Below are 12102 nucleotides of genomic sequence, written 5' to 3'. Positions count from 1 at the left end.
GTGATAGGCTACGTAACGATTTACATAGCCTATCATGGCTAGATTTCCAAAGTCAGCCGTGATAGGCTACGTAAATCGTCACGTAGCCTATCATGGGTGACTTTAAAAAAAAAAAACGAGTACGCAAATGGCGGCTCCCATGGGGACCGCCATTTGTGTTCCTTATTTTGACACGTCTAGTCTCCGTAAAGATGTATGTAGACTACGGCGAAAATAAGGGCAACGCAAATAGCATTCCCTTATTTTCACCGTAGTCTATGTAAATGTTTACGTAGACTAGACGTGCCAAAATAAGGAACGCAAATGGCGGCGCCCATGGGCCGCCGCCATTTGCGTACGTGCTTTTTTTTTTTTCAAAAGTCACCCGTGATAGGCTACGTGACAATTTACATAGCCTATCACGGCTGACTTTGGAAATCTAGCCGTGATAGGCTACGTAAATCGTTACGTAGCCTATCACAGGTGTGTGTGTGTATTTTTTACTTTTTTTTTCGCGGCCGGGTAGACGGGGCGCTCCTACCCAGCCTGAATTTTGCCGGCAAGGAATACGGCGCCTCCCCCCCGGGCTGAATTTCGGCCGGGCGAGGCGGGGCGCCTCCCCCCCTCTCCTGAACTTCGCGGGGAGAACCGAAGTGCCTCCCCCCCACCGCGAAGCAAGCTTCGAGAACAGGTAAGGGACTTTCGTCCATCCCTAGGTTTAACTGCAACCCAGCTTTTGCCCTTTCTTCTTTCACCTTGGTCATGAGGTTCCTCAGCTCCTCCTCACTTTCAGCCATCAAAGTGGTATCATCTGCATATCGGAGATTGTTAAAGTTTCTTCCAGCAATTTTAACTCCAGCCTTGGCTTCATCAAGCCCAGCACGTTGTATGATGTGTTCTGCATACAGGTTGAATAGGTAGGGTGAGAGTATACAACCCTGCCGTAGTCCTTTCCCAGTCTTAAACCAGTCCTCTTCCTTGGTCTGTTCTTACCGTTGCTACTTGGTCATTAGATTCCTCAGGAGGCAGACAAGATGACTTGGTATCCCCATCCCACCAAGTACTTGCCACAATTTATTATAATCCACACAGTCAAAGGCTTTAGAATAGTCAATAAAACAGAAATAGATGTTTTTCTGAAACTCCCTGGCTTTCTCCATTATCCAGCGGATATTGGCAATTTGGTCTCTAGTTCCTCTGCCTTTTCTAAACCCAGCTTGTACATCTGGCAATTCTTGTTCCATGAATTGCTGCAGTCTACCTTGCAAGATCTTGAGCATTACCTTACTGGCATGTGAAATAAGTGCCACTGTTTGATAGTTTGAACATTCTTTGGTGTTTCCCTTTTTTGGTATGGGGATATAAGTTGATCTTTTCCAATCTGTTGGCCATTCTTGTGTTTTCCAAATTTGCTGGCATATGGCATGCATCACCTTGACAGCATCATCTTGCAAGATTTTAAACAGTTCAGCTGGGATACCATCATCTCCTGCTACCTTGTTATTAGCAATGCTTCTTAAGGCCCATTCAACTTCACTCTTCAGGATGTCTGGTTCTAGCTCACTGACCACACCGTCAAATCTATCCCCGATATTATTATCCTTCCTATACAGATCTTCCGTATATTCTTGCCACCTTTTCTTGATGTCTTCTGCTTCTGTTAGATCCTTGCCATCTTTGTTTTTGATCATACCCATTTTTGCCCGGAATTTACCTCCGATGTTTCTAATTTTCTGGAAGAGGTCTCTTGTCCTTCCTATTCTATTATCTTCTTCCGCTTCCGCGCATTGCTTGTTTAAAAATAATTCCTTCTCTCTTCTGGCTAACCTCTGGAATTTTGCATTTAATTGGGCATATCTCCCCCTGTCACTGTTGCCTTTTGCTTTCCTTCTTTCTTGGGCTGCTTCCAGTGTCTCAGCAGACAGCCATCTTGCCTTCTTGGTTTTCTTTTTCTTTGGGACGTTTTTGTTGCCGCCTCCTGAACAATGTTGCGAACTTCTGTCCATAGTTCTTCTGGGACCCTATCTACTAAATCTAGTCCCTTAAATCTATTCTTCACCTCCACTGCATATTCATGAGGAATATTAGTGAGCTCATATCTAACTGATCTGTGGGTCATCCCTATTCTCTTTAGTCTGATTCTAAATTGTGCAATAAGAAGTTCGTGATCTGAACTACAATCAGCTCCAGGTCTTGTTTTTACCAACTGCATAGATGTCCACCACCTTTGGCTACAAAGGATGTAGTCAATCTCATTTCGGTGTCGACCGTCTGGTGAAGTCCATGTATAAAGTCGTCTCTTAGGTTGTTGGAAGAGAGTGTTTGTTATGCACAGTGAGTTGTCTTGGCAAAATTCTATCAGCCTATGTCCTGCTTCATTTTGTTCTCCCAGACCATACTTGCCTGTAATTCCAGGTGTCGTTTGACTACCCACCTTAGCATTCCAGTCTCCTGTAATGAAAATAACATCTTTGTTTGGCATACTATCCAGTAGGTGCTGCAAATCCTCATAGAACTGATCTACTTCTGCTTTTTCAGCATCTGTGGTTGGGGCGTATATTTGGATCACTGTGATGTTAAATGGCTTACCTTGAATTCGAATTGAGATCATTCTGACATTTTTTGGATTGTATCCAAGCACTGCTTTAGCCACTTTATTATTAATTATGGAGGCTACTCCATTTCTTCTGTGGTCCTCTTGTCCACAGTAGTAGATCTGGTGGTCATTTGATGTGAAGTGGCCCATTCCAGTCCATTTCAGTTCACTGACACCCAAAATGTCTATATTTAATCTTGACATCTCCCCAGTAACCACATCCAATTTGCCCGGGCTCATAGATCTTACATTCCAGGTTCCTATGGTGTATTGATCTTTAGAACATCGGATTCGTCGTTCACCACCAGCACCATTGTTTGCTAGCTGTCCTTTTGGCTTTGAGCTAGCTGTGTCATCACATCAGGGGCTAGTTGAACTTATCCTCTGTAGGATTTTGACCATCTTCCGACCTGGGAGTCCCATCTTCCGATGGTATACCGACATATCTCTGGTTGTACTGATCCATTTAGTTTTCATGGCAAGAATACTGGGGTGGGTTGCCGTTTCCTTCCCCAGGGATTGTATTTAGTCTGACCTCTCTGCCATGACCTTCCCGTCTTGGGTGTCCCTTCACGGTTTAGCTCATGATGTCATCGAGGTTCTCAAGCTCCAGCACCACGACAAGGTAACGATCTCCCTCTCCTTGCTATTCTCTGGAAATCTGCATTCAGTTGGATATATCTTCCCCTTTCTCCCTTGCTTTTCGCTTCCCTTCTTTGCTCAGCTACTTGTAAAGCCTCATCAGACAGCCACTTGGCTTTCTTGCATTTCTTTTTCTTTGGGATGGATTTAGTTGCTGCCTCCTGAATAATGTTACGGACCTCCATCCATAGTTCCTCAGGCACTCTGTCTATCAGGTCTAATCCCTTAAATCTATTGCTCTCCTCCACTGTATATTCATAAGGGATATGATTTAGGTCATACCTGAATGGTTTAGTGGTTTTCCCTATGTTCTTCAATTTAAGCCAAAATTTTGCAATAAGAAGCTCATGATCTGAGCCACAGTCAGCTCCAGGTCTTGTTTGTACTGACTGTATAGAGCTACTCCATCTTTGGCTGCAAAGTACATAATCAATCTGGTTTCGATATTGACCATCTGGTGCTGTCCATGTGTAGAGTCGCCTCTTGTGCTGTTGGAAAAGAGTGTTTGCTATGATCAGCATGTTCTCTTGACAAAACTCTATTAGCCTTTGTCCTGCTTCATTTTGTACACCAAGGCCATGCTTGCCTGTTATCCCGGTGATTTCTTGACTTCCTACTTTAGCATTCCAATCCCCTATGATGAAGAGGACATCTTTTTTTGGTGTTCATTCTAGAAGGTGTTGTAGGTCTTCATAGAACCGATCAACCTCAGCTTCTTCGGCCTCAGTGTTTGGGGCAGAGACTTGAATTACTGTGATGTTGAATGGTTTGCCTTGGATTCGTACTGAGATCATTCTATCGTTTTTGAGATTGTACCCCAGTACTGCTTTTCCTACCCTTTTGTTGACTATGAGTGCTACTCCATTTCTTCTAAGGGATTCTTGCCCACAGTAGTAGATATAATGGTCACCTGAATTAAATTTTCCCATGCTTGTCCATTTTAGTTCGCTGATTCCCAAGATGTCAATGTTCAGTCTTGCCATCTCATGTTTGACCACCTCCAGCTTACCTTGATACATTGATCTGACATTCCAGGTTCCTAAACAATATTGCTCTTTACAGCATTGGACTTTCTTTTCACCACCAGACACATCCACAGCTGAGTGTCCTTTCGGCTTTGGCCCAGCCGCTTCACTCTTTCTGGCGCTACTTGGAAATTCCCACTGCTCTTCCCCAGTAGTATATTGGACACCTTCCAACCTGAGGGGCTCATCTTCCAGCGTCATATCTTTTAGCCTTGTGATACGTTCCATGGGGTTTTCTTGGCAAGAATACTGGAGTGGGTTGCCATTTCCTTCTCCAGTGGACCACATTTTGTCAGAACTCTCTGCCATGACCTGTCCATCTTGGGTGGCCCTGCACGGCATAGCTTATGGCTTCACTGAGTTACGCAAGCCCCTTCACCACAACAAGGCAGTGATCCATGAAGGGGACAGTTCCCTTAGGGAACTATCATAAGCTGTCCTGAACTTTCCACTAAAAGGGGAGTAAAACTGAATAAATTTAACAGAGTCTGAAATCTCAGAACTCCGTAAATCTCAGTATTTCAACGTGTCAACAGTTCAACAAACTGGATGAGTACACACACTTTTTGTGTGTGAAAGGCAATCAAATGGTCTTTGCTCTTTATTTGTCAATCAATACATTCCAGCTCTCTTTCATGAAGGTGAGTTTTTCAGACAGTGAATGACCTTTAGTAGTAGAAGGGGTCAGGAGGGGAAGTATTTGAGGCTGCAAACCTAAGCATGCTTACTAAGGAATGAGTCCCACTGAACTCAGGGGGAGTTACTGCTGAGTAAGATTGCACATGTGCGGAAGAATTATTTGTCACACTTTAATAATTCAGAACAACAAGAAGGTAATAGTGCCCAATAGACATAGGTAAAGGAGTAGCTAATTAATGAAGTATAAAAACATAACACACATACACAACTTGTTTCAAGCTCTTGTAAACTATTCTTCAGCTGAAAACATAATTCTAAGAGGTCACGAATCTCATGCAATGTTGTGATCGGGTTATCTCCTGCAGAAAGTGGTTTTTTCCCCATTTTAATAATAACAAAATAACTCATTACATAAGACTGAAGGCATGTGAAAAAGACTGTTTTTGTAACAAACTGGAATCCTTTCCTTCTAGAACCAGAGATTTAATAACAGTTATGATTTTACTTTAATAATAGCTTTATAAATATGGCATTTTTTTAAGTGACCTTTGGATTTCATTGTTCTGGTTCGTAACCTGAGCATACAATTAAACAATAAGCATCTCTTGGAGACTAACCAGTAATTACAGTGACATAAAAATCAAGGCACCAGTAAAAAGAAGAAAGATATCCTAATGTTTGGATGCATTTGCTATTTCAACACAGGCAGACAGCCAGAATTTTATGGGGTCTGGAAAAAACACACACCTTAAACTAACTGTAGGACAGTTCATGGTATATGATGACAAAGATGTAACAAGCAATAATGCTGTATAATATATTGAACTCTGAAGGTCTCTAGGCACCTAACCAAGATATGACAAATTTTAATTCATAAGTAGGCCAGCATGCATCCCACTTTGGCAGCAAAGAGCCCATTAGATCTCCAAAGCCAAACACTCTGAACTGAGCATAAGCTCTGTTATTGGCAGACTGGGCAGAGTTTTACTGGCCTGGTGTTAAAAAAGACCGTCTTGAAAACTATAATTCTCTCATTGTCGTAGTTTTGTCCTAGGAGACAGTGCTCCCTGAGGACAATTCCAGGTCATTCATTCAAGACGTCTTTAGATGAATATATGAAGCTTCCTTATGCTGTTTGTGCAACCTTGATGCTCCAATCCTATGCACTTATTTATATTGAGTCAGCCCACTGGCCAGTTAGTTTATGTTGCTGCCATGGACCAGCGCACCCTGTTCCATGAATGGAAGAGAAAACAGGCAAAATAGCATGCCCACATTCCTTTTTGCCTTTCCCTTCCTGTAGTCTTTTCCCCTGCCAACAGGTGGAAGTCTTTTTTCCCCCCTCTGGCTGTCTCTACCAAACCAGCCTTAACATTCTCTGGGTATCAGGTATTTACTTTTGGAAGTGTCGGGGTTGGCTAATTGATGTGGGATGGATGGGTAACAGAGAAAGAAAAGATCGCAAAGTTTCAAACAACAAAAGTTTAAAAGTTTACTGAAGAAAGATGTTAATAGGAAAAAGTGTTAAAAGTGTTAAGTGTTTGAGCAGATACACACAATACACAAAAAACCATGGCCAGTATCCAGTGCTGCTGCTGCGCTAGCAGAAATGTCTTCTAGTGCAACAGGAAGCTAGTGCTGGTGAGTGCAACTGGAAACTAGCTGAAACTACTGTTTCCAGAATGGGACAATTCAGAGACGCTCATGGAAGAGAGCACCACTGACTTGTCCCCTTCTGGAAGCAGTAGCTTCAGCTACTTTCCAGGGTTGTGCTAGTTTCCCATGGCACTATAAGATGTTCCCACTAGCGTCACGTGTTTAGAGCGGGCAAATTGCCAGCATTAGATATTGCTGCATATGAGCGATAGGGTAATAAAATAAGCAGGGATAAACACATCACTTAACCACATCACTTAACTCTATTTTATCCAGGTCTCTTATCCAAGCAATATCTTCCTGTCATAAATGCAGCACTCTCTCAACTAGTCCTCCTGTTCTAGCAATCTGTCTGATCTATCCATCTAAACTTATTCCTAGGCTGCCTTTAAGGATGGGGGCCTCTAAAGGCAATGTAGATGCAAACCACACGGAGTGGATACAGTAGCAAATCCATAACAACAGGTTTCAGTATAATCCATAAAAACAGAAATTGCCAATTAAATAAAAACAAAACTTACCAATAAAAACAAAGAGCCCAGACATAAGGGAAGGCCAGCAAAAACAGGAGGGTCTTCAGAACTTTCCTGAAGACCTGCAAAGAAGGGACATATGAACCCCTGGTAGAAGGTTGAGTAAACAAAAACAAAACCACGTGTACGCAAATGGCAGCGCCCATGGGCGCCGCCATTTGCGTTCCTTATTTTGGCACGTGTAGTCTACGTAAACATTTACGTAGACTACGTGAAAATAAGGGGAATGCAAATAGCGTAGCGTCTACGCTATTTGCGTTCCCCTTATTTTCGCTATAGTCTACGTAAACGTTTACGTAGACTATATGTGCCAAAATAAGGAACGCAAATGGCGGTGCCCATGGGCGCTGCCATTTGCGTACGTGCAGGTTTTTTTGTTTTTTTTTTACTCAGCCGTGATAGGCTACATAATTTTTTAAAAAATCTAACCGTGATAGGCTACATAAATGTTTACGTAGCCTATCACGTTTTTTTGGTTGTTGTTTTTTTACTGGAAATGGCGGCGGCGGCAGCTGGTCGGAAGACTGGCCGCCGCAGCCACCGCCGAACTGCCGCCGAACCGCTGCCGGAGCCACCTCTGCCACCAGGGACATTTGCACAAGGTAAGTCCCATCCCAGGGGGGCGGGGGGAGCAGACCGTTTCACCACCGATTTCGGGGGGCCAAATGCGCTGGCATTTGGCCTCCCCGAGATTCGTGGTGAAATTCTCTGACATCCCTACTTCTAAGCAAAGAATTAACCTGTTCTTAAAAAAAAAATGCTATCGTGGTTTTGTAGCATTTCATTGAACTGATTCATGCAATCCATGAAGCAGTAAAAGAAACAGCATGAGTCTTCTTTTTTTCTGCTTCTGGTGTAACTTGAGAAATGAAGGTCTTTTTGGTAGGGATGGCAGAGAATTTCTCCACGAATCTCCGGGAGGCTGAATGCCAACGCATTCGGGCCCCCGAAATTGGTGGAGAAACAGTCCGTCACCCCCCTGCCACCCCCAGAATGGGACTTACCTTTGGCGAATGTCCCTGGCGCTGGCAGCTCCCGGCGGTGGTGCGGCGGCGGCGGTGGCAGCCGGTCTTCCGACCGGCTGCCACCGCCATTTCCCAGTAAAAAAAACCCCAAACCACAAATGTGATAGGCTACGTAAAGATTTATGTAGCCTATCATGGCTGACTTTGGGGGGGGGGGGAAGCGCGTACGCAAATGGCGGCGCCCATGGGCGCCGCCATTTGCGTACGCGCGGGTGTTTTTTTTTCCAAAGTCAGCCATGATAGGCTACGTAAGGATTTACGTAGCCTATCACGCAGCTGACTGCAGGGACGCAAACAGCGGTGGCTATGGCCGCTGCCATTTGCGTCCCGGCCGGCAAGGAGGATTCGTGGCCAGAGGGACGGGGCACCTCACCCCCCAGCCAGAATTTCGGCCAGAGGGACGGGGCGCCTTCCGCCCAGCCAGAATTTCGGTGGGAAGGAACGGAGCGCCTCCCCCACACCGCGAAGCAAGCTGCGCGACCAGGTAGGTGACTTTCATCCATCCCAACTTTTTTGAAGCTCTTGAATTGATGAAGATGTGATCTGTGGGCCCAATCTCCCATGTTATACCAGAAGATGGAAAAGAAGAACAGGGAAGAACGCCAGCTAGGGATGGCAAAGAATTCCACCACGGATCTCAGGAAGGCCAAATGCCAGTGCATTCAGCCCCCCGAAATCTTTGGCGGAACGGCCTGCCCCCCCACCCCACCCCACGGATCCCCCCCGGATGAGACTTACCTGGGGCGGATCTTCCGGGCGGCGGTGGCTCTGGCGGCGGCTTCGGCAGTGGCGGCAGCTGCGGCGGCTGGTCTTCCGACCGGCTGCCGCCACCGCCATTTGCAGTTGTTGTTTTTTTTACACACACATGATAGGCTACGTAAGTTTTTACATAGCCTAAAACGTCTGGGTAAAAAAAAAAAAGCCGTACGCAAATGGCGGCGGCTATGGCCACCGCCATTTGCGTTCCTTATTTTGGGCCATCTCAGTCTATGTAAATAATTACGTAGCCTAAGACAGCGAAAATAAAGGGAATGCAAATAGCGTCCATAGTTATTTGTGTTCCCCTTATTTTCGCCGTCTTAGTCTACGTAAATATTTACGTAGATTAAGACGTCAAAAATAAGGACTCAAATGGCAGCGGCCGTAGCTACCGCCATTTGCGTACATGTTTGTTTGTTTGTTTCCCAGAGCCCTCCGCAGCCAGAAATCCGGCTGCGGACGGCTCTGGCCTGGCTGGGCCTGGCCGGCTGCTCCATGGAGCTGCCGCGGAGCACAGCTGGCCGCGGAGGATTCCTGGGGGAGAGGAACGGAGTGCCTCCCCCCATCCAGGATTCCGGGGGGAGGGACGGAATGCCTCCCCCCCACCATCAACATAATCCGCGAACAGGTAAGTGATTTTCGTACATCCCTAACTCCAGCTAGATATGAAAAGCAGCCTCTCTTTGCTTGTTCAGAACTTGGGAGGCTTTCTACCAACAGGCAAAGAAAGCTTGAGGAGTCATGCATGCATGGGAAGGTGAAGCGGCTGGTCAGCTTTTTCCTTCTGTGGTTCATCTCCCCTCTTTCAGGAAAAAATTGTTGCAGAAAAATGTGTTCATTAATGCGGACATTATGAAAAATGTGTAAAAAAAATCTGTACCCGTTTTATTTTTTTAAAAACCCAAATATTGTAATCATATGGAAATGAGACAGAACAAGCTAGACCTCAAAAAAATGGCAATCTTGTCAAGACCAAGATTCACAGATCCATCCATCCATCCCAAGTCTAGATTAGCATCACATTCTCTCTGTCTCTCTCTGTCTCTCTCTGTCTCTCTCTCGGCCACCCAACATAAAATTAGGCCAGTGGCCACATGCAGCCTACAGACCTCAGGTTCCCCATCCGAACCGAGGGTGAAGGTGACTCACCAAGGGTGAAGGTGACTGTGGTTGCAGCTGCTTCTGAGCTAATTCCTTCCCCCACAAACACATTAGGATATGAGTTTCCATGCAAGTCCTTCTGAACATGTAAACAATAAAGGAGATTCAGACTGTCTTTACACAGGAATTTATAGTGCACTCGTAACTGGCCATCCATGGAAGTTTGTGCATCCATTACATAACGACGTCATCCAGGGCCCCTCCTGCACTATCCCTGACAAAAAAAAAAACGTAGTTAAAAACAAAACAAAACAGTTTAACGGCGCAATCCTATGGCTGCTAGTCGGCGACTAGACAGCCATAGAATAGGTCGGTTCCTTGAGAACCGAGCTTCACCCCCACCCGCGCTGCCTTGTAGGCAGCACAGAATGGCCCTGCGCTCCACACTCAGAAGAGGAGCATGGAGCAGCAAAAACAGGGCGTTCCTGGGGCGTGTCAGGGCAGGGAAGTCAGAAATGCCAGTACGACACATCCTACGTGTCATCCAGCTGCCACTTCCTGCTCTCCGAGGTCCCATGGCTAAAAATCGGCTGTCTAGCCATAAATGCAGGGTGGTTGAAGCGCAGTGGGGATGATCCCCTCCGCATTTCTCCTGCCCTGCTTTGGATAGGCAGCCAAGTTCAGAGGCAGCTGCCTATCCGGATAGGATTGCACCCTCCATGAGGTATTTAAATACTACGGGGTGCACTGCCATTTTTTGGCCACTAAGCGGCACTGTTTTTCATTGAAAGATACACAGGCTGGTGAGAAAAGAGGTTTGGTCTAGGGATGTCACTGAATTTTGCCACGAATCTCAGGGAGGCCGAATGCCAGCGCATTCAGCCCCCCGAAATCGGTGGCAAAATGGTCTGCCCCCCCCCCCCGGACGGGACTTACCTTGGGCGAATCCTCCTGGTGGCGGTGGCTCCGGCAGCGGTTCGGCAGAGGTTTGGCTGCGGCGGCGGCCGGTCTTCTGACCGGCTGCTGCCCCGCCATTTCCAGTAAAAAACAAAACAAAAACGTGATAGGCTACATAAAGATTTACGTAGCCTATCACAGCTAGATTTTTAAAAAATATCGTGATAGGCTACGTAAATGTTTACGTAGCCTATCACAGCTGAGTAAAAAAAAACAAAAAAAACCGCACGTACGCAAATGGCGGCACCCATGGACGTAGACGCTACGCTATTTGCATTCCCCTTATTTTCACCGTCTTAGTCTACGTAAATGTTTACGTAGACTAGATGTGCCAAAATAAGGAACGCAAATGGCGGCGCCCATGGGTGCCACCATTTGCGTACATGCGTGTTTTGTTTTGTTTTTACTCAGCCGTGATAGGCTACTTAAACATTTACGTAGCCTATCACAGCTGACTGCAGGGATGCAAATGGCGGGAGGGGAGAGACGGAGCGCCTCCTCCCCGGCCAGAATTTCGGGGGGAGGGACGGAGCATCTCCCCCCCATCTCGAATCAAATTTCATCAGAAGGTAAGTGACTTTCGTACATCCCTAGTTTGGTCGTGTTCCTCATCTAGTGAGCCAATTCTCATTGCACCATGGAGATGGAAGAAAATGTTCCAGGGGGCTCCTGGTTTTTCCTTTAACGTAGAAATGTCCCTTGTTATGTCTGTGTGATGCATGTAGATATCCTAGACTTCAAAACAAACTTGAATATCAGCATGTTCACTCCAATGTATCTTGCTCCTTACCTACTATGATGCTCCATACCCTTCTCCAAGATTTTCCATTGTTTTGAAAACAAGTACAGTCAGCAATCACTCTTCTAGGAACGTGCTGTGATCTTTTGGTATGCAAATCTCCCCACAAAAACACAACATCCACTTAGCAGTTCTGAGTGAGAACTAAATTGATTTCAATATATTTGATCAATTTTAAGCTTATTTTTATATGAGGCCAAGTCATTAAGAGCTGAAGCAGCAAATGAATAAATGGAAAATACCACTGGAAGTGATGTATGAAATTAACAATCAGAACTATAATCAAGGGTTTTGATAACATAAACTTTGTTATCATCAGTACCAGATTTTCTCCGCCTTAAATGGTCACAGGGGAATGGATGTGAGAACAGTCTAAACATGAGGATGTGGG

Source organism: Heloderma suspectum, chromosome 3 (genome assembly GCF_057233095.1).
Source record: "Heloderma suspectum isolate Gila_16-S chromosome 3, 16-S_ref, whole genome shotgun sequence".
Taxonomy (NCBI): Eukaryota; Metazoa; Chordata; class Lepidosauria; order Squamata; family Helodermatidae; genus Heloderma; species Heloderma suspectum.
The sequence above is the reverse complement of the archived record's forward strand: the minus strand, read 5'-3'. Positions refer to the sequence as shown.